Source organism: Rhinoderma darwinii, chromosome 4 (genome assembly GCF_050947455.1).
Source record: "Rhinoderma darwinii isolate aRhiDar2 chromosome 4, aRhiDar2.hap1, whole genome shotgun sequence".
Taxonomy (NCBI): domain Eukaryota; kingdom Metazoa; phylum Chordata; class Amphibia; order Anura; family Rhinodermatidae; genus Rhinoderma; species Rhinoderma darwinii.
In genome coordinates, this window is record NC_134690.1 from 185023172 (window position 1) to 185049565 (window position 26394).

General features: G+C 42.6%; 2 long non-coding RNA genes across 2 annotated transcripts; both read right to left on the bottom strand.

The window, feature by feature from the left end:
* Nucleotides 1–381: 381 nt before the first annotated feature.
* LOC142760961 (uncharacterized) lies at nt 382–17057 on the bottom strand. The gene is made up of 5 exons (XR_012883465.1): nt 16998–17057; nt 14667–14738; nt 13953–13988; nt 2556–2600; nt 382–416 (listed from the first exon to the last, which is right to left on the bottom strand). It is a non-coding gene; the product is annotated as an uncharacterized LOC142760961 (long non-coding RNA).
* Nucleotides 17058–19240: 2183 nt separating this feature from the next.
* LOC142760962 (uncharacterized) lies at nt 19241–21895 on the bottom strand. The gene is made up of 3 exons (XR_012883466.1): nt 21859–21895; nt 20706–20750; nt 19241–19292 (listed from the first exon to the last, which is right to left on the bottom strand). It is a non-coding gene; the product is annotated as an uncharacterized LOC142760962 (long non-coding RNA).
* Between the last annotated feature and the right edge of the window lie 4499 nt (nt 21896–26394).

Here is a 26394-nt window from a genome sequence, read left to right on the forward strand (position 1 = left end):
GGCAGATAACTTGTTTTTTCAGTGTACATGTAGCAATCACTCTTACAATTTTATTTCTTTCATGTACAGTAGGCTGAAATGTTTTTAAATTACTAGTATAATTGTTTTATTAACTTGTTCTTACCCTTGATCCCATGGGCCCAATGTCTCCTGCGATCCCAGGATCACCAGAAAGACCTTGCTCTCCTGGTTGACCACGGGCACCAAGTTCTCCTGGAGGCCCTCTTCTACCAAGAAGTCCCTCAGGGCCTACTGAACCACTGTCTCCAACCTAGATTATTACTATATGTTAGTAGAAGTACTAAAAACAAATCAATGCATAATGTAGTTACAGTACTTCATACAAACTAACACAAGTCAAGCGCTCAAGCACACACACTTACGTGTCCTTTGGGTCCCTTTGCTCCTTTTTCTCCCTAAAAAATATTAGTTAATGAAAAACGAAAACAATTATAGACATAGTAACAACTTTAAATTAGATGTCAAAAACTTTAATTTCATAATAAGAACAAAATGCTGACATTTGAATTCCTTGCAGAAGATTGGGCAGAACCTTAAAGTGGTTTTCCCATCAGGGACTTTTATGGCATATAAATATAGGATATGCCATAAATGTCACATAAATGCGTGTCCCGTCTTATTTTATTTATTTTAAAGCGCTTCTATTACCCTGTACATATGAAAAAGGGTTTATTCACAGACATTAAGACCAGAAAAAAGTACAAGAAACATTATGTAATAAATAACTAACTGGTACAGAAGCTCAGTACCGTGCCCACGGGGGCTTACAATCTACGAAGGAAGGGAAAGGATACAGTAGATGAGGGTAGAAACTGTTTATTTATTAGAGTAGTAGCTGCAGGTTTTCCATGGTGGGAAAGAGTCTGATGTGTTGGGGGTAGAGAGTTCCAGAGTATGGAGGATGCACGGTAAAAATCTTGGAGATGATGATGTGAAGAGCAGGTAAGAGGAGGGCAAAGTAAGGCCTTATTCACACGACAGGGTCCGAGTGTCGGCCGATAAAAACGGTCGTTTTGGACGGGTTTTTCCCGGCCGCTTTGCATCCGTTTTGCATCTGTTCAGAGCCGTGTTGCCATTTTTATCGGCCGATTTGACCCGTTTTGCATTTTTCCCTGTCCGTTTTAAAATTGGATGAATTTCATTTGTACATTTTTTGCCACACAGCCCCCTGTAGGTAATGCCACACAGCCCCCTGTAGGTAGTGCCACACAGCCCCCTGTAGGTAGTGCCACACAGCCCCCTGTAGCTTGTGCCACACAGCCCCCTGTAAGTAGTGCCACACAGCCCCCTGTAGGTAGTGCCACACAGCCCCCTGTAGGTAATGCCACACAGCCCCCTGTAGGTAATGCCACACAGCCCCTTGTAGGAAATTCCACACAATCCCCGTAGGTAGTGCCACACAGCCCCCCATAGGTAATGCGACACAGCCCCCTGTAGATAGTTCTACACAGAACCCCCCATAGATGGCACCCACATGTACCTGTCTGTAGAAAGCGCCACCATTCCAGGAGAAGTCCCTGACTTCACTGTCCATATATGGACAGGGAAGTCAGGGACTTCTCCTGGAGCGGAGACACCGGCCACAGGGTCGGGGATTCCGCTTCAGAAGTTCGTGACATCACTGTGTCCATATATGGACACAGTGAAGTCAGGGACTTCTCCTGGAGCAGAGACACCGGCCACTAGGTTGAGGATTCCGCTTCAGAAGGGCCTGACATCACTGTGTCCATATATGGACAAAGTGAAGTCAGGGACTTCTCTTGAAGCGGAAACACCGGCCACAGGGTCGGGGATTCCGCTTCAGAATTGCCTGACGTCACTGTGTCCATATATGGTTTGAAACCATATATGGTTTGAAAGACAAGGCAGAATCAAAGGTTATACTGAGGTTATACAGCAGACATGTTAAACCGGGGAAAGTGTGGAGCAATTAACTGTGATAAGGTTCTGGTAAGGGGGTTGAGTGAGATGGGGAAAAATAATTTTAGCATTCTTCTCCATGTTGAGTTTTAGAAGCCGGGTGGAGAACGGGCATATAGCTGCTAGAGGTAAATTTGTGTGTCGTGGTACAATAAGCGATGAGATTCTATGAGCTGTCCCAGGCCAAGGGTATAGATGGAGAAGAGCAAGGGTCTCAGGACAGAGCCTTGGGAAACACCAACAGAGGAAGGGCTAGGGCAGGAGGTGGTGTGCATGTGGGAGACACTACATTTCCGGTTGGTAAGGTATGAGGAAATCCAGGAGAGCGCTAAATCTCTGATGCCAATAGGCGAGAGAATTTGTAACAGGAGGGAGTGTCCTGAAGGGGTTAAAAACTCAGGTTTCCTCTCAATTTTTACTATTTATTTCATAAGGTTGAGATTCTCTTATACAAATAAGCTGCATTTTTGCCTTTTGCCTTATGTCTACAGAGTGAATTGGAATGGAGGGGTATGTAAATATACTATTTCTTTTTGCTTGCGATACATAATTTGTGAATGGAGGGGTAATAATATATAGAACATAGTTACTTATATAAATTAAACAGATTTTACCTTTTGCCCTTCTACACCCTTGACACCTTGAATTCCAGAACTGCCCTGTAAAAAAAACAAATCAAAGAGATTTTATTTATTTCAATTATTGCATTTAAAATCGCATAAAAGTGGTTATGAAATGTACACTCCAAAGTACACTTAGGTTGGAAATATATCCGGAATACAGCAACATATTTAGTAATACCATGAACAGATTCATATGCTACTCATGGAAAAAAATTATAAGATAAAACTTTATTTCACCCTGAAAAAGGAAGCGGGAAAGTGAAATGCGCGTTTGGACGCTTTATACTGTGTGATCTATACATTTGGATACCATGAGTAATGTATCATATTTAATCATTTGACTTTTTAGAAGGTAGTTGTCTATATATTATTGCATTAAACAGGAATGTCATGCACGTTTCTGCCTTCATGCAATAGCTGTTCACTGTGCTTTTTTAATATACCATTTCGCAATTGCTGCTTACTACTGTATATGCACTTCAAATATGAACTTCATGCTATCACTTTATTTTGTATCTCTCTTAATTGCCTCATGTTTGTCACTTTTAACAGAGATAAAAAAAAGTTTGATCTTTTAATTTTATACTATGAGGAGAATATGACGCCGTTCTTTGTGCAGGTAATATAGTAATGGAAGTTTTATACACACTATTATGTGAGGGGCAGTGGCGTAACTACCGCTGTAGCAGCCATAGCGGCTGCTACGGGGCCCGCGGCATGAGGGGGCCCGTGTCGCCCGCCGGCACAGGCCCCAACCATGGCCGGAGGCTCCGCTAGCTGCCGCTATGACTGCTACAGCGCGACGCCACTGAACACTACGGCAGAGCAGGGAGGTATCTCCCCGCTCTGCCATTAAAGGGGTTGTTCCTACATAAGACATATATCCCCTATCCACAGGATAGGGGATACATGTGTGATCGCTGGCAGCGATAGGGAGAACGGGGGACCGATAGTCCTCCAACGTTCTCCATGAGAAACCTCTGACTTCCGGTGTCTGTGTCGGCAGCTCCGTAGAAATGAATGGAGCGCCGGTTGCGCTTGTGCGCATGCGTGACCAGCACTCCTTTCATTTTTATTGAGCTGCGCAGACTCCGAAAGTCAGAGGTTAGTCATGGAGAACTTCTCCCTATCGCTGCCAGCGATCACACATGTATCCCCTTTCCTGTGGATAGGGGATACATGTCTTTTGTATGATTTTTTTGTGGGGTTGGGGCTGCATGGCGTTACCTACAGGGGGGGCTGTATAGCGTTACCTACAGGGGGGGATGTATAGCGTTACCAACAGGGGGGCTGTATGGTGCTATCTACAGGGGGGCTGTATGGCGCTATCTACAGGGGGTCTGTATGGCGCTTTCTACAGGGGGTGCTGCATGGCGTTATCTACAGGGGGGCTTATGGCGTTATCTACAGGGGGGCTGTATGGCGCTTTCTACAGGGGGTGCTGCATGGCGTTATCTACAGGGGGGCTGTATGGCGTTATCTACAGGGGGGCTGTATGGCGTTATCTACAGGGGGCTGTATGGCATTATCTACAGGGGGCTGTATGGCGTTATCTACAGGGGGCTGTATGGCGCTATTTAGAAAGGGGTCTGTATGGCATTATCTACAGGGGGCTGTATGGCGTTATCTACAGGGGGCTGTATGGCGCTATTTAGAAAGGGGTCTGTATGGCGTTATCTAGAGGGGCTGTATGGCGTTATCTACAGGAGGGCTGTATGGCATTATCTAAAGGGGAATGTATGGTGATATCTACAGGGGGATGTATGGTGCTATCTACAGGGGGATGTATGGCGCTATCTACAAAGGGGGCTGTATGGCGTTATCTACAGAGGGGGCTGTATGGCGTTATCTACAGGGGGCTGTATGGTGTTATCTACAGGGGGCTGTATGGCGTTATCTACAGGGGGCTGTATGGCGTTATCTACAGGGGGCTGTATGGCGTTATCTACAGGGGGATGTATGGTGCTATCTACAGGGGGATGTATGGTGCTATCTACAGGGGGATGTATGGCGCTATCTACAAAGTGGGCTGTATGGCGTTATCTACAGGGGGCTGTATGGCGTTATCTACAGGGGGATGTATGGCATTATCTACAGGGGGATGTATGGCGCTATCTACAAAGGGGGCTGTATGGCGTTATCTACAGAGGGGGCTGTATGGTGTTATCTACAGGGGGCTGTATGGCGCTATTTACAAAGGGGTCTGTATGGCGTTATCTACAGGGGGCTGTATAGCATTATCTACAGGGGGCTGTATGGCGTTATCTACAGGGGGGCTGTATAGCGTTATCTACAGGGGGCTGTATGGCGTTATCTACAGGGGGCTGTATGGCGTTATCTACAGGGGGCTGTATGGCGTTATCTACAGGGGGATGTATGGTGCTATCTACAGGGGGCTGTATGGCGTTATCTACAGGGGGATGTATGGCGTTATCTACAGGGGGATGTATGGCGCTATCTACAAAGGGGGCTGTATGGTGTTATCTACAGGGGGCTGTATGGCGCTATTTACAAAGGGGTCTGTATGGCGTTATCTACAGGGGGGCTGTATTGCGTTATCTACAGGGGGCTGTATGGTGTTATCTACAGGGGGCTGTATGGCGTTATCTACAGAGGGGGCTGTATGGTGTTATCTACAGGAGGCTGTATGGCGCTGTTTACAAAGGGGTCTGTATGGCGTTATCTACAGGGGGGCTGTATGGCATTATCTACAGGGGGCTGTATGGCATTATCTACAGGGGGCTGTATGGTGCTATCTACAGGGGGATGTATGGTGCTATCTACAGGGGGATGTATGGCGCTATCTAAAAAGTGGGCTGTATGGCATTATCTACAGAGGGGGATGTATGGCGTTATCTACAGGGGGCTGTATGGTGTTATCTAGAGGGGGTTGTATGGCGTTATCTACAGGGGGCTGTATGGCGTTATCTACAGGGGGATGTATGGCGTTATCTACAGGGGGATGTATGGCGCTATCTACAAAGGGGGCTGTATGGCGTTATCTACAGAGGGGGCTGTATGGTGTTATCTACAGGGGGCTGTATGGCGCTATTTACAAAGGGGTCTGTATGGCGTTATCTACAGGGGGGCTGTATAGCATTATCTACAGGGGGCTGTATGGCGTTATCTACAGGGGGGCTGTATAGCGTTATCTACAGGGGGCTGTATGGCGTTATCTACAGGGGGCTGTATGGCGTTATCTACAGGGGGCTGTATGGCGTTATCTACAGGGGGATGTATGGCATTATCTACAGGGGGATGTATGGCGCTATCTACAAAGGGGGCTGTATGGTGTTATCTACAGGGGGTTGTATGGCGCTATTTACAAAGGGGTCTGTATGGCGTTATCTACAGGGGGCCTGTATGGCGTTATCTACAGGGGGCTGTATGGCGTTATCTACAGGGCGCTGTATGGCGTTATCTACAGAGGGGGCTGTATGGTGTTATCTACAGGAGGCTGTATGGCGCTGTTTACAAAGGGGTCTGTATGGTGTTATCTACAGGGGGGCTGTATGGCATTATCTACAGGGGGGCTGTATGGCATTATCTACAGGGGGCTGTATGGCGTTATCTACAGGGGGCTGTATGGCGCTATTTAGAAAGGGGTCTGTATGGCGTTATCTAGAGGGGGCTGTATGGCGTTATCTACAGGAGGGCTGTATGGCGTTATCTACAGGGGGCTGTATGGCGTTATCTACAGGGGGCTGTATGGCATTATCTACAGGGAGTCTGTATGGCATTATCTACAGAAGGGGCGGTATGGCGTTATCTACAGGGGGCTGTATGGTGTTATCTAAAGGGGAATGTATGGTGCTATCTACAGGGGGATGTATGGTGCTATCTACAGGGGGAGGTATGGTGCTATCTACAAAGGGGGTTGTATGGCGTTATCTACAGAGGGGGCTTTATGGCATTATCTACAGGGGGCTGTATGGCGTTATCTACAGGGGGCTGTATGGCGTTATCTACATGGGGCTGTATGGCGTTATCTACAGGGGGATGTATGGTGCTATCTACAGGGGTATGTATGGCGCTATCTACAAAGGGGGCTGTATGGCGTTATCTACAGAGGGGGCTGTATGGCGTTATCTACAGGGGCTGCATGGCGTTATCTACAGAGGGCTGTATGGCGTTATCTACAGGGGGCTGTATGGCGTTATCTACAGGGGGCTGTATGGCGTTATCTACAGGGGGATGTATGGCGCTATCTACAGGGGGATGTATGGTGCTATCTACAGGGGGCTGTATGGCGTTATCTACAGAGGGGGCTGTATGGCGTTATCTACAGAGGGGGCTGTATGGCGTTATCTACAGGGGGCTGTATGGTGTTATCTACAGGGGGTTGTATGGCGTTATCTACAGGGGGCTGTATGGCGTTATCTACAGGGGGATGTATGGCGCTATCTACAAAGGGGGCTGTATGGCGTTATCTACAGAGGGGGCTGTATGGCGTTATCTACAGGGGGATGTATGGTGCTATCTACAGGGGGATGTATGGTGCTATCTACAGGGGGATGTATGGCGCTATCTACATAGGGGTCTGTATGGCGTTATCTACAGGGGGGCTGTATAGCATTATCTACAGGGGGCTGTATGGCGTTATCTACAGGGGGGCTGTATAGCGTTATCTACAGGGGGCTGTATGGTGTTATCTACAGGGGGATGTATGGTGCTATCTACAGGGGGATGTATGGTGCTATCTACAGGGGCATGTATGGCGCTATCTACAAAGGGGGCTGTATGGCATTATCTACAGAGGGGGCTGTATGGCGTTATCTACAGGGGGCTGTATGGTGTTATCTACAGGGGGTTGTATGGCGTTATCTACAGGGGGCTGTATGGCGTTATCTACAGGGGGATGTATGGCGTTATCTACAGGGGGATGTATGGCGCTATCTACAAAGGGGGCTGTATGGCGTTATCTACAGAAGGGGCTGTATGGTGTTATCTACAGGGGGCTGTATGGCGCTATTTACAAAGGGGTCTGTATGGCGTTATCTACAGGAGGGCTATATGGTGTTATCTACAGGAGGCTGTATGGCGCGGTTTACAAAGGGGTCTGTATGGCGCTATCTACAGGGGGTGCTGTATGGCATTATCTACAGGGGGCTGTATGGCGTTATCTACAGGGGGCTGTATGGTGCTATCTACAGGGGGGCTGTATGGTGTTATCTACAGGGGGCTGTATGGCGCTATTTACAAAGGGGTCTGTATGGCGTTATCTACAGGGAGCTGTATGACGCTATCTACAGGGTGGCTGTATGGCGTTATCTACAGGGGGCTGTATGGCGTTATCTACAGGGGTCTGTATGGCGTTATCTACAGGTGGTCTGTATGGCATTATCTACAGGGTGGCTGTATGGCGTTATCTACAGGGGGGCTGTATGGCGTTATCTACAGGGGGCTGTATGGCGTTATCTACAGGTGGTCTGTATGGCGTTATCTACAGGGGGGGCTGTATGGCGTTATCTACAGGGGGCTGTATGGCATTATCTACAGGGGAATGTATGGTGCTATCTACAGGGGGATGTATGGTGCTATCTACATGAGGATGTATGGCGTTATCTACAGAGGGGGCTGTATGGCGTTATCTACAGGGGGCTGTATGGCGTTATCTACAGGGGGCTGTATGGCGTTATCTACAAGGTGGCTGTATGGCGTTATCTACAGGGGGGCTGTATGGCGTTATCTACAGGGGGCTGTATGGCGTTATCTACAGGGGGGCTGTATGGCGTTATCTACAGGGGGCTGTATGGCGTTATCTACAGGTGGTCTGTATGGCGTTATCTACAGGGGGGATGTATGGTGCTATCTACATGGGGATGTATGGCGTTATCTACAGAGGGGGCTGTATGGCGTTATCTACAGGGGGCTGTATGGCGTTATCTACAGGGGGCTGTATGGCGTTATCTACAAGGTGGCTGTATGGCGTTATCTACAGGGGGGCTGTATGGCGTTATCTACAGGGGGCTGTATGGCGTTATCTACAGGGGGGCTGTATGGCATTATCTACAGGGGGCTGTATGGCATTATCTACAGGGGAATGTATGGTGCTATCTACAGGCGGATGTATGGTGCTATCTACATGGGGATGTATGGCGTTATCTACAGAGGGGGCTGTATGGCGTTATCTACAGGGGGCTGTATGGCGTTATCTACAGGGGGCTGTATGGCGTTATCTACAGGGTGGCTGTATGGCGTTATCTACAGGGGGGCTGTATGGCGTTATCTACAGGGGGCTGTATGGCGTTATCTACAGGGGCTGTATGGCGTTATCTACAGGTGGTCTGTATGGCGTTATCTACAGGGGGCTGTATGGCATTATCTACAGGGGGATGTATGGCGTTATCTACAGGGGGATGTATGGCGCTATCTACAAAGGGGGCTGTATGGTGTTATCTACAGGGGGCTGTATGGCGCTATTTACAAAGGGGTCTGTATGGCGTTATCTACAGGGGGCAGTATTGCGTTATCTACAGGGGGCTGTATGGTGTTATCTACAGGGGGCTGTATGGCGTTATCTACAGAGGGGGCTGTATGGTGTTATCTACAGGAGGCTGTATGGCGCTGTTTACAAAGGGGTCTGTATGGCGTTATCTACAGGGGGGCTGTATGGCATTATCTACAGGGGGCTGTATGGCATTATCTACAGGGGGCTGTATGGTGCTATCTACAGGGGGATGTATGGTGCTATCTACAGGGGGATGTATGGCGCTATCTAAAAAGTGGGCTGTATGGCATTATCTACAGAGGGGGATGTATGGCGTTATCTACAGGGGGCTGTATGGTGTTATCTACAGGGGGCTGTATGGCGTTATCTACAGGGGGATGTATGGCGTTATCTACAGGGGGATGTATGGCGCTATCTACAAAGGGGGCTGTATGGCGTTATCTACAGAGGGGGCTGTATGGTGTTATCTACAGGGGGCTGTATGGCGCTATTTACAAAGGGGTCTGTATGGCGTTATCTACAGGGGGGCTGTATAGCATTATCTACAGGGGGCTGTATGGCGTTATCTACAGGGGGGCTGTATAGCGTTATCTACAGGGGGCTGTATGGCGTTATCTACAGGGGGCTGTATGGCGTTATCTACAGGGGGCTGTATGGCGTTATCTACAGGGGGATGTATGGCATTATCTACAGGGGGATGTATGGCGCTATCTACAAAGGGGGCTGTATGGTGTTATCTACAGGGGGTTGTATGGCGCTATTTACAAAGGGGTCTGTATGGCGTTATCTACAGGGGGCCTGTATGGCGTTATCTACAGGGGGCTGTATGGCGTTATCTACAGGGCGCTGTATGGCGTTATCTACAGAGGGGGCTGTATGGTGTTATCTACAGGAGGCTGTATGGCGCTGTTTACAAAGGGGTCTGTATGGTGTTATCTACAGGGGGGCTGTATGGCATTATCTACAGGGGGGCTGTATGGCATTATCTACAGGGGGCTGTATGGCGTTATCTACAGGGGGCTGTATGGCGCTATTTAGAAAGGGGTCTGTATGGCGTTATCTAGAGGGGGCTGTATGCCGTTATCTACAGGAGGGCTGTATGGCGTTATCTACAGGGGGCTGTATGGCGTTATCTACAGGGGGCTGTATGGCATTATCTACAGGGAGTCTGTATGGCATTATCTACAGAAGGGGCGGTATGGCGTTATCTACAGGGGGCTGTATGGTGTTATCTAAAGGGGAATGTATGGTGCTATCTACAGGGGGATGTATGGTGCTATCTACAGGGGGAGGTATGGCGCTATTTACAAAGGGGGCTGTATGGCGTTATCTACAGAGGGGGCTTTATGGCGTTATCTACAGGGGGCTGTATGGCGTTATCTACAGGGGGCTGTATGGCGTTATCTACATGGGGCTGTATGGCGTTATCTACAGGGGGCTGTATGGCGTTATCTTCAGAGGGGGCTGTATGGTGTTATCTACAGGAAGCTGTATGGCGCTGTTTACAAAGGGGTCTGTATGGCGTTATCTGCAGGGGGGGCTGTATGGCATTATCTACAGGGGGGCTGTATTGCATTATCTACAGGGGGGCTGTATGGCGTTATCTACAGGGGGTCTGTATGGCGTTATCTACAGAGTGGGCTGTATGGCGTTATCTACAGGGGGCTGTATGGCGTTATCTACAGGGGAATGTATGGTGCTATCTAAAGGGGGATTTATGGTGCTATCTACAGGGGGATGTATGGCGCTATCTACAAAGGGGGCTGTATGGCGTTATCTACAGAGGGGGCTGTATGGCGTTATCTACAGGGGGCTGCATGGCGTTATCTACAGAGGGCTGTATGGCGTTATCTACATGGGGCTGTATGGCGTTATCTACAGGGGAATGTATGGTGCTATCTACAGGGGGATGTATGGTGCTATCTACAGGGGTATGTATGGCGCTATCTACAAAGGGGGCTGTATGGCGTTATCTACAGAGGGGGCTGTATGGCGTTATCTACAGGGGGCTGCATGGCGTTATCTACAGAGGGCTGTATGGCGTTATCTACAGGGGGCTGTATGGCGTTATCTACAGCGGGCTGTGTGGCGTTATCTACAGGGGGATGTATGGTGCTATCTACAGGGGGATGTATGGTGCTATCTACAGGGGGCTGTATGGCGTTATCTACAGAGGGGGCTGTATGGCGTTATCTACAGAGGGGGCTGTATGGCGTTATCTACAGGGGGCTGTATGGTGTTATCTACAGGGGGTTGTATGGCGTTATCTACAGAGGGCTGTATGGCGTTATCTACAGGGGGATGTATGGCGCTATCTACAAAGGGGGCTGCATGGCGTTATCTACAGAGGGGGCTGTATGGCGTTATCTACAGGGGGATGTATGGTGTTATCTACAGGGGGATGTATGGTGCTATCTACAGGGGGATGTATGGCGCTATCTACAAAGGGGGCTGTATGGCGTTATCTACAGAGGGGGCTGTATGGTGTTATCTACAGGGGGTTGTATGCCGCTATTTACATAGGGGTCTGTATGGCGTTATCTACAGGGGGGCTTTATAGCATTATCTACAGGGGGCTGTATGGCGTTATCTACAGGGGGGCTGTATAGCGTTATCTACAGGGGGCTGTATGGCGTTATCTACAGGGGGATGTATGGTGCTATCTACAGGGGGATGTATGGTGCTATCTACAGGGGCATGTATGGCGCTATCTACAAAGGGGGCTGTATGGCATTATCTACAGAGGGGGCTGTATGGCGTTATCTACAGGGGGCTGTATGGTGTTATCTACAGGGGGTTGTATGGCGTTATCTACAGGGGGCTGTATGGCGTTATCTACAGGGGGCTGTATGTCGTTATCTACAGGGGGATGTATGGCGTTATCTACAGGGGGCTGTATGGCGCTATTTACAAAGGGGTCTGTATGGCGTTATCTACAGGAGGGCTATATGGCGTTATCTACAGGAGGCTGTATGGCGCGGTTTACAAAGGGGTCTGTATGGCGCTATCTACAGGGGGTGCTGTATGGCATTATCTACAGGGGGCTGTATGGCGTTATCTACAGGGGGCTGTATGGTGTTATCTACAGGGGGGCTGTATGGTGTTATCTACAGGGGGCTGTATGGCGCTATTTACAAAGGGGTCTGTATGGCGTTATCTACAGGGAGCTGTATGACGTTATCTACAGGGTGGCTGTATGGCGTTATCTACAGGGGGCTGTATGGCGTTATCTACAGGGGGCTGTATGGCGTTATCTACAGGTGGTCTGTATGGCATTATCTACAGGGTGGCTGTATGGCGTTATCTACAGGGGGGCTGTATGGCGTTATCTACAGGGGGCTGTATGGCGTTATCTACAGGTGGTCTGTATGGCGTTATCTACAGGGGGGGCTGTATGGCGTTATCTACAGGGGGCTGTATGGCATTATCTACAGGGGAATGTATGGTGCTATCTACAGGGGGATGTATGGTGCTATCTACATGGGGATGTATGGCGTTATCTACAGAGGGGGCTGTATGGCGTTATCTACAGGGGGCTGTATGGCGTTATCTACAGGGGGCTGTATGGCGTTATCTACAAGGTGGCTGTATGGCGTTATCTACAGGGGGGCTGTATGGCGTTATCTACAGGGGGCTGTATGGCGTTATCTACAGGGGGGCTGTATGGCGTTATCTACAGGGGGCTGTATGGCGTTATCTACAGGTGGTCTGTATGGTGTTATCTACAGGGGGGATGTATGGTGCTATCTACATGGGGATGTATGGCGTTATCTACAGAGGGGGCTGTATGGCGTTATCTACAGGGGGCTGTATGGCGTTATCTACAGGGGGCTGTATGGCGTTATCTACAAGGTGGCTGTATGGCGTTATCTACAGGGGGGCTGTATGGCGTTATCTATAGGGGGCTGTATGGCGTTATCTACAGGGGGGCTGTATGGCATTATCTACAGGGGGCTGTATGGTGCTATCTACAGGGGGATGTATGGTGCTATCTACATGGGGATGTATGGCATTATCTACAGAGGGGGCTGTATGGCGTTATCTACAGGGGGCTGTATGGCGTTATCTACAGGGGGCTGTATGGTGTTATCTACAGGGTGGCTGTATGGCGTTATCTACAGGGGGGCTGTATGGCGTTATCTACAGGGGGCTGTATGGCGTTATCTACAGGGGGCTGTATGGCGTTATCTACAGGTGGTCTGTATGGCGTTATCTACAGGGGGCTGTATGGCATTATCTACAGGGGAATGTATGGTGCTATCTACAGGGGGATGTATGGTGCTATCTACATGGGGATGTATGGTGCTATCTACAAAGGGGGCTGTATGGCGTTATCTACAGAGGGGGCTGTATGCCGTTATCTACAGGGGGCTGTATGGCGTTATCTACAGGGGGCTGTATGGCGTTATCTACAGGGTGATGTATGGCGTTATCTACAGGGGGATGTATGGTATTATCTACAGGGGGATGTATGGCACTATCTACAAAGTTGGCTGTATGGCGTTATCTACAAAGGGGGCTGTATGGCGTTATCTACACTACAGAGGGGGCTGTATGACGTTATCTACAGAGGGAGCCTTATGGCGTTATCTAGAGGGGGCTGTATGGCGTTATCTACAGGGGGGCTGTATGGCGTTATCTACAGGCGGGCTGTAAAAAAGGCACTATCTACAAGGGGGGGTTTTATGACACCCAGGGGAGGGGGGGCCCCAGTCAAAAGTCTTTCCTAGTTACGCCCCTGGTGAGGGGAGAATGAATATGTAATATATTGAGTCTAACCCAAATGCAGATTGTTTGCCTTTTGAGTTACTTTTCAATTATATTTAGTAATACAAGTGGTTATTGAGCTTCACCATCATGAACAGCCTTATATCCATTTATATTGTTACACTACATATCTCCTAGACATACAATTAGAAGCCTAGTAATACAGTTACCTTTGATCCCGTTGCACCAGAAAGTCCAACATGACCCTGTGAATAATAAAAATGTTCTGTTAGTTTTTACATGTATCTTTACATGGCGTCCGTTCTATTATATATCTGCAAATAAGGCCCTATTTGCATTGTGTTTGCAGTGTACATTTGGCAAATACGCCGGGAACCATCGTGGCGCATTATCTGAACTTATCCATAGGACTCCATTGACCAGTCATATGCCAGAAGAGTGTCTGTCTGGCATACGTCAAGGAGGTATGATTCAGCATAGCTTTTTAATTACTGTATGGAATAGTCTAGTCGACTACACTATTCAATACAGGGTTATTTAGCAAACAGTATGATAGACATTTTTTTTTACAATAGGGCCTATGGGCGATGTATGCCAATGTATGCCTATATGCATTTGAGCCTTATGTCTGAGTATTTTCCGACATATATCTCTGACATAAGGTTCAAATGTGATGTGAACAGAGCGTAACACTCCTAGTTAACCAGTCTAGTGGATGAATCATCATGTGAATATTCTGTAAATTAAAGGAACAGAACGCCAACTATTGTGATATTTAACCTCACGGTACTTATACGAATATGAATGACGTTATCTTAAAAAATTAAGAGTGGACAGCAAATAATTTTCCTAAATAGATGTCACAAAAAAAAAAAAAGAGCAAAACAAACTAGCAATGCCAGAATGAAGAAAACTTTACTCACAGCTGCTCCAGGTGGTCCAATGAATCCAGGTCTGCCAGGGCGTCCAGCTTCCCCTTTTGGTCCGGGAGATCCCTTTTTATAATGTAAGAAAAATAACATAGAGTATAAATAAAATTTATATGATGACCTCATAAAGCAGACTATAATTTTGCTGGATGTCACCATGCACATACACAATAAATAAAAGATGTTGAGAAAAGTCTGTGTATTCTGGGTTTCTGACACTCCTGACAAAGTGAGGGTAGCTATGAGTAACTTATCTACTGTATGTGTTGAGGCTTTTGGCAAGCTTTTTGATTATGAATGTTTACCTCTCAAATACAAATTAAGAAGAATGTATCACATAATTATTGTTATTATTATCGTTATTTTTTTTTTATTTTTTTTTGCTAATTACTGAAACAAACTTTTTTTCTGTTTGTTTTTCTAATTGTATATGTTTTATTCTGTCATTTACACGGTTGTCGGGTAGCCAACTTGTTTGAGTTGCTGCGAGAGCTGTTCCATAGATTTGCTATCAAAGTTAGAAAATTACTATTATGGGAGAGTGTTGTGGGCATGCTCTGTGGCATTTGCAGAGGCCACTGTGCAGGGAGGGGAAGGAGGGGAAAGAGGGGAGCTAACTCTATCACTTATTGTGAATGGTGGATCCTGTGTAATCTATATAGAGGCGTTACCTGTCATTGTAATCCTGCCTGTGATGATAATGAGATAACTGCTGAGAAGTCATCTCTACAGAAAAGGAAGTGTCAGTCTATCATGAATTATGGATCCTGTGTTATCTATATAGAGGTGTTACCTGTCATTGTAATTCGACCTGTAATGATAATGAGATGACTGCTGAGAAGTGATCTCTACAGAAAAGGAAGTGTCAGTCTAATGGTAGATCCTGCTTTATCTATATATAGGTGTTACCTGTCTATGTAATCCTGCCTGTGATGATAATGAGACTACTGCTAGGAGAAGTGATCTCTACAGAAAAGGAAGTGTCAGTCTAATGGTAGATCCTGTTATCTATATATAGGTGTTACCTATCATTGTAATCCTGCCTGTGGTGATGATAATGAGATGACTGCTGAGAAGTGATCTCTACAGAAAAGGAAGTGTCAGTCTAATGGTAGATCCTGCTTTATCTATATATAGGTGTTACCTGTCTATGTAATCCTGCCTGTGATGATAATGAGACTACTGCTAGGAGAAGTGATCTCTACAGAAAAGGAAGTGTCAGTCTAATGGTAGATCCTGTTATCTATATATAGGTGTTACCTATCATTGTAATCCTGCCTGTGGTGATGATAATGAGATGACTGCTGAGAAGTAATCTCTACAGAAAAGGAAGTGTCAGTCTAATGGTAGATCCTGATTTATCTATATATAGGTGTTACCTGTCTATGTAATCCTGCCTGTGATGATAATGAGACGACTGCTGAGAAGTGATCTCTACAGAAAAGGAAGTGTCAGTATAATGGTTGATCCTGTGTTATCTATATATAGTGTCACCTGTCGTAATCCTGCCTGTGATGATAATGAGATGACTGCTGAGAAGTAATCTCTACAGAAAAGGAAGTGTCAGTATAATGGTTGATCCTGTGTTATCTATATATAAGTGTTACCTATGATTGTAATCCTGCCTGTGATGATTATGAGATGATTGCTGAGAAGTCATCTCTACAGAAAGGAAGTGTCAGTCTAATGGTAGATCCTGTGTTATCTATATATAGGTGTTACCTGTCATTGTAATCCTGCCTGTGATGATAATGAGATAATTGCTGAGAAGTGATCTCTACAGAATATGAAGTGTCAATCTTTTATGAATTATGGATCCTGTGTTATCTATTTATAGAGGTGTTACCATTGTAATTCAACCTGTAATGATAATGAGACGACTGCTGAGAAGTGACCTCTACAGAACAAGAAGTATCAGTCTATTTTGAGGCCCATTGACCAGTGTGAAAACTGTAAGATTTCAAGTCTTTTCTTTAAATAATATGACATGAAAAATGTATAAAAAAAACAAAAACGTTTTTAAAACTAGTTTAACATAAATATTTGATTTGAACAACAGGTAATTTTCTGAGGATACATTCCCTTTAAATTTCAATGATTTTACTAAGTCTAGTCAGAAATATTAATTTGCTTTCCTGTTGCTGTGAGATCTCCCACAATCCTTCACAACTCTTTTTTTTCCTAGCATCTGATGGCTAGGGCCTGATGTTTCTCTGATGTCATAAAATAAATATTTTTATGTGACAATTATCTATCTGAAGTTACAGATTTTTATTGAAAAACAATACAAGAAAATTTGAATACGATATATATCCTTTTACTCACAGGTCTTCCTCGTGGACCTTCAGGACCATGTTGTCCCAGAAATCCCTTTTCTCCCTTTAAGATAAATATTTCAAAAGACATATATTAAATAATCATAGCAAATGTATTGTGGCCTAAGATTGAAATGGAATTTCAGAGTAGAGTAAGTTAAAAGTCAACAGGCAAGATGGAATCTAAATGACTATATTGGCATCTCACTCTTTACAAATAAAAAAATTCACCTTCTGAATATGTTGCTCACTAACCCTTTAGCAATGTAAAGTTGAAGGTTTATACTGTACATATAAACTGTATATTTGGCTGTATATCCAAGACAAATATATGTCTAATTAAAAAATTAAAAAAACATATACAAATGCATTTATGTACACATTGTTTTTACCTTGAATCCCAAAGTGCCATGACGTCCTGCGCTACCCTGAGGACCTTGAAATGCCTATTAATACAACATACAAACAAAACTTATTATGCCCTTATAAGAAGTCACCTTGGAAATAAGCAACATGTTATCAGTTATCCTTTTTTAGGATGGATTTTATAACTTATAAAGAGCATTTCAAAATCAGTGCTAGATAAACAATTTAGAAACTTAATGGACTTGATTCAAAGTTCCACGCAACACTCCAAGAAATATTATCAGGAATAAACACAATGACACCATGACAACTAAGACGGATTAATTTTTGAATGGATTCCGACAAACCCCATTGACATCATATGGTCCATCAAGGTATCCGTCAGGATTCTGTATTTTTGACAGTAAGAATAGTGCTGCAGACTACACTATTCTTAACATCGAAAATACTGGAAAACCCTGATGGAAACCCCTAAGGAAACAAATAATGTCAGTTTGAACAGGGCCTTAGCAGTTGCTAGATTAATTAGAAAATAAATTAGTAGGAGGTCTAAATCCTCCAATGTAGTGTACATGATCCTGTGTACAAGGGGCATAGATAAAGTAATCTACATTGGAGAAACCATACAAAAACTACAAACCAGGATGAATCTTCAGACATACAATAAAACAGGAGGTAGATACACCCGTGGGAAAACACTTCTCTGGACCTGATCACAGTTTGGCAGATTTAAAGGTACTAATTCTGAAGGGTAATTTTAAAAACAACAGAGAAAGAAAAATTTGGGAATCCAAGCTGATGATAAAATTCCAGTCATTGACACAAGGCCTCAATCTAACACCTGGATTTATGAGCCACTACATGGACACACGTCACATCCCCCATCAGACTGACTCCAGATACCTTAACTCCTAAATCATCACCCCTATAACCTCTGTTTTATTGCCCCGGCTTATCTTAATGATGTATCACCTCATGTACTAATTGTCTTTGTGTAACATCTTAAATGTTGTGCTTTTTTCTAAGTCATTCATTTGTAAATGCCTGAAGAAGGAGCCTGTGTGCTCTGAAAGCTTGCATATAGAACTTTTATGATTAGCCAATAAAAGTATCATACCTACTATACTTTTGTCTTTTTTGACACAAATGTATTTGACATTGCCTATAGGAGGTCTAAAGAAATGTATGATACCTGTATTCACAGTTATTTAAAGTTCCAGTATGGCTGAACCTCAGGGTGGACTGTTTAAAGATTAATAGTAGTACTAGTGTCATATGTACGACCCATTTACATTCATACCAATGCTCTACAACACATATATGAAAATCTCATACATAGCTTTTAAAAAATTGTTGCAAAGTGCCTATGGAAGCCTTAGTCTGTCATACATGTGAACCTTTATTTTGTCAGAATAAACCATACATATATTTATAGATATGTTAGAATTTATAGCCTGTTTAGCAACAGCCCCTTTTAAAAAATAATTAAGACTATTAGTATTTGTGGTAATAGATTAGTAAGGTCGGACATATTTTTTATGCATTAACTCCATTTTTTTCAAATGATGCTTAATATATGATCCATTGTATTTTTCATTCTAAAAGCTGATTCAAGGTAGTGACCATGGTACTATAAAATGTGTATGTGTCTACATATATGTATGTTCATGTAGGGGTATTTATTTTCAGTTTGGCAGACTTATTTTGGCACTGGTTGTATTATTTGGGCACTGTATAATGTTATTTTGATTTCTATTTGGGTACTCTATTATCTATTATGCAAGCAATGTATTGATTGTACAAATTACAACAACAAAATTATATTTCCTTATCTGAAGTTTCGAGCAGCTCGAATACAGTAATAAAGCTTTTATTTTTGTCTTACTTCAATTCCATCATCACCGTCCCGTCCAAGCTTGCCTGAATTTCCAATAATCCCCTGCAAGTCACAATGAAATAGTTATAAAATAAATTATAATAATTATAATTATATAGTATACTGTAAGGTGGTGTGTATAGGATATAAATCTTTATAATACATTTAGAGACTCCATTTCAATGTGCAGGATTTGTAATCTCTTTTCCCCCATCAGCTACAGTAGACACAGAGCAGATTCTAGCCCCTTTTTTTCCCTCATTGTGTACTACTGAATCTACTGAATCTCATCAGCAAGCAAAAGAAAAAATAAGAAGAGGGGTAAAGTCCTAAATATTAACGCGTTACAGTAAACTTAATATGCTTTGGTTATATTTGAGCCCCTTTTTGTGTCTCTGTAATTTGCTGCAAGAATTTTTTGGATGTATACACCGGCAAAATCATCCACCACTTACTGTATAAGCATAAGTGAGGAAAGAAAGACCATGGAGAAACAAGTCCACTCAGATTGGGTGTTTTTTAGGTCTTTGTCACTGCTCATCAACATGGAAAAACACAACTTTCCTATTGCAAGGGTCCTGCAGTACTTGATGCTGAGTTGAATTCATAAATTAACCCCTTAGTGACCAACAATATGCCTTTTAACGTTCGTCACTATGGGGCCTTTGGCTAGGCTGACGCCTTTTCACGTGAGCCTAGTCTAAGTCCTGCACGGGTCTCCCATGCAGGTTGGAGCCAGGGCTCAGCTGTCTGAAGTCGTAAAACATAAAAACCTCTACATATGTGGTATTGCCGTAATCGTACCAATCCATAGAATAAAGGTAACATGTTATTTACGCAGCACAGTGAACGGCGTCAATTTAAAATCGCATAGAACAACAAATTTTGAATTTCAGTTTTTTTTATAATCCCCACAAAAAAAGTTAATAAAAGTTAATAAAAAAATGATATGTACCTTAAAATGGTGCTATTAAAAAGTACAACTAAAAAAAAAAAACAAGTCCTCATACAGCTATGTAGACGAAAAAATAAAAAAGTTATAGCTCTTTGAATGCGACTATAGAAAAACAAATAAAATATCTTGGTCATTAGGGCCTAAAATGGGCTGGTCACTAAGGGGTTAAACCAGATTTGTACAGATTCTGAAAGGGTTACTTCCATCACATAAAGTAATGGCATATCACTAGGATATGTCATCACTTTATGATCGATGTTTTTTAACTGCCATGACCCCTACCCATCCTAAGACTGATGCAGCCGCAAAGATGCTTCACATAAAAGGAGCAGGGTAGCAGCTATGGGGGAAAACTGTGAAGGGGCCACAGCTCCAACCCTGGCAAATCTTAGCCATATGCTATCACTTTCTGTCATGGGAATAATCCTTAAAGGCAATGTCATTTGCTTTAGCGGTATTACCAATCAGATAAAAATACCTTTAAGAAAAATCAGTATCAAAAATACCAAAAATCAACTTACCTGTGGACCCTGTGATCCTTTCCGGCCTTCTGGTCCTGGTATGCCCTAAAGATTACCAAAAAAAAAGTAATCAGTTAATTATTTATACAAAGAGCATGCAACTTAGTAAGTACGACCACATTTTATTGGCATTAGTTCCAATTCATTTTTGCCAATTTGCCAATTTGCCTTTTTGACAACTCAAAGCCTTTACTGTAACTTCACAAAACCTCTATATATATTATACACTACACCGGTGTTTGACACTACACAACAATTGTTGCATCAATATATAACATATATATATTGAAATCACATCAGTGTGACCCCTGATGAAGCACCTTGACCACTAGCGGTGCGGAAACGCGTAGGGACACGTTTTCAGTGGCACGGACTGACCAGGTGTTATATCATAATACAGATAGGGAGAATCGTTGCTTGCCAGCATGTGGTGCTAACAATAGTACCCTCAATTGCTCCTCCTTCTGTATGGTCTACCGTGCTTACGCCTTTACAGTACATTTGGCTATCTAGCCCAATTTTAGTAAGGTTTTCTATAATAAAAATCGAATTTTAATCGTTCATATAGCCAGCTACACCGGTGTTCCCCAACCATATTAAATATCTATTAGTTAATGTCATGCTAGACCACTGCACACTTGTTAAAGTTAACTTGTGGAATAAGGTTATGTTTACACCCCATTTATGTTCGTTGTCAGACATGTACATGCAACTGTACAGTACATACATGTTTTATTCATTAAACATATTTGTCATAAAAAGTATATAGTTGGATACAGCTGTAATCTGTTTGACCTCAAATGTATAGATTAGAAAATAATCGACAGTTTCTATACAGTATATATACTTGGTATCTATTTGACTGATCCATTGTTGTTATATTTTTTATTTGTCTATGTTTTTCTTCTTCAGACAGATACTAACTTATATTGTGCACATTTATAGAAATTTGTATACATCTGTGTACTTTTGGGGTATATACATGTGTAAGTTAAATGTAGGCTGAAAGAAATGGTGTAAATAGAGAAAGTGTCCCAAAAAATTACATTTTACCAACAGTAGTGAACCACAATAATATTACAATCATCAATATGTAAAATAGAACAAATCATATTTACACCTATATAATTTGTAAATGTACTGTGATGCTTACAGGCTCGCCTTTATGTCCTTCAATTCCCGTTTCTCCTGGGTCACCAATAATTCCCTGAAAAATAAAAACGTAGAATTTTTTGTTGAAAAAGCAAGCGAAACTTTTGGATATCATTGCTTCAATTGCATCAACCAGTAGAATACAGCACCCTGACCATAGTTGTCAATTAAAGATGAAGACACAAATGGAAACTGGAAAAATGGTTTGATATTTGTATTTACAAAAGGTTAAACTTTACAATATTTCAGGAATATTCCAATTTAGAAATATTTCAGAAACACTGTGTATCAATGCAAGGTCATCATCCAAAATATTGTAACCTATTGCGTACATTTGGTGGCCACTTGAGGATGGTCGTTATACTTTACGAGCACAGTGACTCATTGATTTTGAAATGAAGGTGAATAATATAATCTCAAGCCCATACAAGTTGGTCTATGTGGGAAAGGGAACAGAATATTTATTGGGCACTTATATTTACACTAGTGTGAAATGAAAGTCCTCCTGTTGGGAACTGGGTTTTCCCATAGTTACCTATTAAATAGGGCACATTCATTTTGTAAGTAAAACTTTATAGCTCCCAATGACTAGTGGGTAGCGGGTTGGTGGAAGACCACTGGTTAGCTTGGACCCCTTATTTGCCTGGACCCCTCACAGCCATACCACCTGTACTACCCTGATGGCAGCCCTGTATCATTGTGTTACTGACTGAACTATTCAATGTCATATATGGAAAAACCAAGTTCTGCTTGAAGCATCCAAATGAAGATCTGTGCTTGGACTATCATGCCATAGGAGCCACGTTTTTACTATTTTATCGATTTTTTTTTATTCTTGTATGATTTTTCTTTATGAACTGCAAGGATTTGCCAAGATGATGTTCTATAAGATTATTCCATATTTATACCATGATAAAACTTTTGAAATATTGAAAATGTTTTGCAGATTCCCTTTCCTGTTATTAACAATAGTGTATTACTGTCAATATAATTTCACAATACCGTTTGCCCTTGTCTGCCTGGACGTCCCTCAGCTCCATGGAAACCATCATCACCCTAGGAATTTAAAGACATCATTTTGCTTACATGTGCATTGTCATTCATACTTGATTTGCTCTTTAAATAATTAAATACTAAATAATTAATAGAATAAAGGACTTTGAATCAATAAAATTAGTATTTAGAACGGACAGGTATTAAAGCATGTAAAAAAATATTCAATGACAAGTACATAATTGGTCTAGATATATTTGTTTAAAATATTTTTTAAGCTGTGGAGAAATTATTTGCTTAGTTGTTAGGCAATAATAAATTTGCTGGACTATACAGTATATGTATGTGGATGTGATGTGGAAATAAACCTTAGAATGTATATACATAATCTAACAGGACTCTATATTCTTCATGAACAAAACAAGATTGCATGGCCTAATTAAGCTTGTATATGTAATTTTTTTTCTACTAATGTAAATTTTTACCTTCACTCCTCTGAACCCTGGAATTCCTTCATATCCTGTTTCTCCTTCTTCTCCCTAAGAAATTAAAACATATTTAAATAAATGAATGAATTAATACTTTGACCTTGCAGAGTTATGTACAGTACAATATATACAATAAACTGAATTGACATTTTAAGCCTTATGCACACTGCCGTAAAGAAGTGCATGAGGCTTTACTGTGCCTTTGTATTCAGACAGTTTCAGACTTACGGCTCACAGAGTCCCATATGGCTGTACATGCTCTCTATTGTATGTATGTGGTCTTAAAAGAACCTTCACATGGTGTATAAAATAAAAAACGGTTAGTGGTGCTATTATTGCATTATACAAAGACACAATTATATTCTTATGTTTAAGAAACAACCTACAAAATAATAAATGTTCTATGAAAGACAAACTGCCACATTATACTGTACATTTACAGGACTTCCCAACCCTGTAAATTGTAAGATCCTCAAACCTTCCTGTTAGAGCTCCATACACAGATTGTGTGGGATTGTAGTTGAGGCAGTGTGATTGATTCCAAACCACCCATACTGGCCTGCAAAGGTTATCTGCTAAGTTGTTTTTTTTGTTGTCGGGGTGGTTGCTCTCTTTTTTTTGCAATTGTGTTATCTTGCCGTGTAGGAATGTTCAGACCAAGTTATACATTTTTAGTTGTTTTTATCTGGAAATGGTTCATCAAATTGAGCAAACAACCCATATTAAAATCATATTCAACTTTTTGATTTAGGCCTATTAAGATATTATTTTGATCTGAACCGTTTATCGATAAAATAAAACATGGCTGAAATCTTCATTATATAAATAAAGACACCTTAAGCATAATATCTTATGCGTACTGTTACTTGAGCACTTAAAATCTTCTGTAGCCAGTGTTTGCCCCCACAATTGCAACAAAAAAAATGTTAAGCATTTTTCTTTGTGTGATAGAAGCGAAGTCCAAAATGGCCTCACTCTTGTGCTAACTTATATGTGAATCCAACCTGGTTACATACATTCTTAAATGTAAGCAATCTTGCCTTCATGAGCTAGACTATTTTACCATTTTTATTGTGCTCTCACCTTCTCTCCGTTTGGGCCAGATGGACCTCTGATTCCAGGTGGACCAGCAATGCCCTGTAATATAATTAGTTTAATACATATTAGATCAGAGAGTTTATTGATATACAATAGTAAAGTGTAACAGTAAAAAAGACCGTGCAGACATAAAAGACTGAGACAAGGACATCCCCAGCTAAGGAAACCTAAATAAAAATATTCTAGAGGAGTTTAAGAAACTGTTTTCTCAGATCCCCTTAGTCTAAGGGTGCATATTGCTAGAAGTACTCACATGGGATACCATAAAATGTTGCCATTTCTGTCAAGGTTCGTCATAAATGTGCTTTAATTATATTGCATTTTCCAAATCTTTTCTATTCTGGATATTTTAGAAAAACATTGAACCTTAAACTTTATACCTCAAGCAGAGCTATATTTAGACATGAGTAGGCTGATGAAAGATACAATGTCCATTGTTATTCTTATTTAGAATACATATCTAAAAAAAAAAAAAGTATCATATTTTGTCAATTAAAAAAACTTTTCATTTACTCTGGTACATTTATATTGCATGATAGCTATGTTTTTAGAGCTGATGGAAGTTCATGGCCAAGGTTACAAACTTATTTAACCCCTTAATGACCAGCCTATTTTAGACCTTAATGACGAAGCCATTTTTTACGTTTTTCCATCGTCGCATTCCAAGAGCTATAACTCTTTCATTTTTGCGTCGACATAGCTGTATAAGGTCTTGTTTTTTGCGGGACAAGTTGTACTTTTTAATAGCACCATTTTGGGGGACATATTATTTGTTGATTAACTTTTATTAACTTTTTTTTGGGGGGGAATAGAAAAAAACCTGAAATTTCGCCGCGCTTTTACGCGTCTTAAATCTACGCCGTTTACTGTGTGATATAAATAACACAATAACTTTATTCAGCGGGTTGTTACGATTGCAACGATACCACATTTGTATAGTTTTTGTATGTTTTACTACTTTTACACAGTAAAAACGCTTTTTTTTCAAAATTATTTGTTTTTGTGTCTACATGTTTGAAGATCCGTAACGTTTTTATTGTTCCGCCGATGCAGTTGTATGAGGGCTTTTTTTTTTTGCGGGAAGACTCGTTTTTATTGGTACCATTTTGGAGTAGATGCGACTTTTTGATCACTTTTTATAAAAAAAAAATTAAGTCAGGATTCACAGAAAACAGCAATTTTTCCATAGTTTTTTATTCAATTTTTTACGGCGTTCACCGTGCTGGTTAAATAATGTAATATATTTATAGTCGGGGTCGTTACGGACGCGGCGATACCAAATATGCGTAACTTTTTTAATTTATTTTGGTTTTTTAATAGTAAAGGAAAAGGTGGGTTTTTCATTTTTTTCACTTTTTTTAAATTAACTTTATTAAACTTTTTTTTTACTTTTTTACTAGTCCCACTAAGGGACTTTAATATGCGATTCTCCGATCGCTATTATAATACACTGCAATACTTCTGTATTGCAGTGTATTACTGCCTGTCCGTTTAAAACGGACAGGCATCTGCTAGGTCATGCCAGAGGCATGATCTAGCAGGCATTCATGACAGGCAGACCTGGGGGCCTTTATTAGGCCCCCGGCTGCCATAGAAGACACAGACACTCAGCGATCTGATCGCCGGGTGTCGGTGGGAGAAATAGGGAGCTCCGTCCCTCTCTCCAAAACCACTCAGATGCGGTGCTCGCTATTGCGCACCGCATCTGAGGGGTTAAACATGTGAGATCGATACTTATATCGATGTCACACGGCAGAGCAGGGACACCCCCAGCCCTCAGCTGCCTCTAGCAGCTGAGAGCAGGGAGATTTGACAGCTCCCTGCTCTGTTTACTCATCCTGATGCAGTGCCGTAAAAAGGCATATGCATCAGAATAAAGCCCGTTAGTGGCCGCCGTTAAAAGGCGTATTGGCGGTCACTAACGGGTTAAAGGAAAACTTCAGGCAAAACTGACTAGT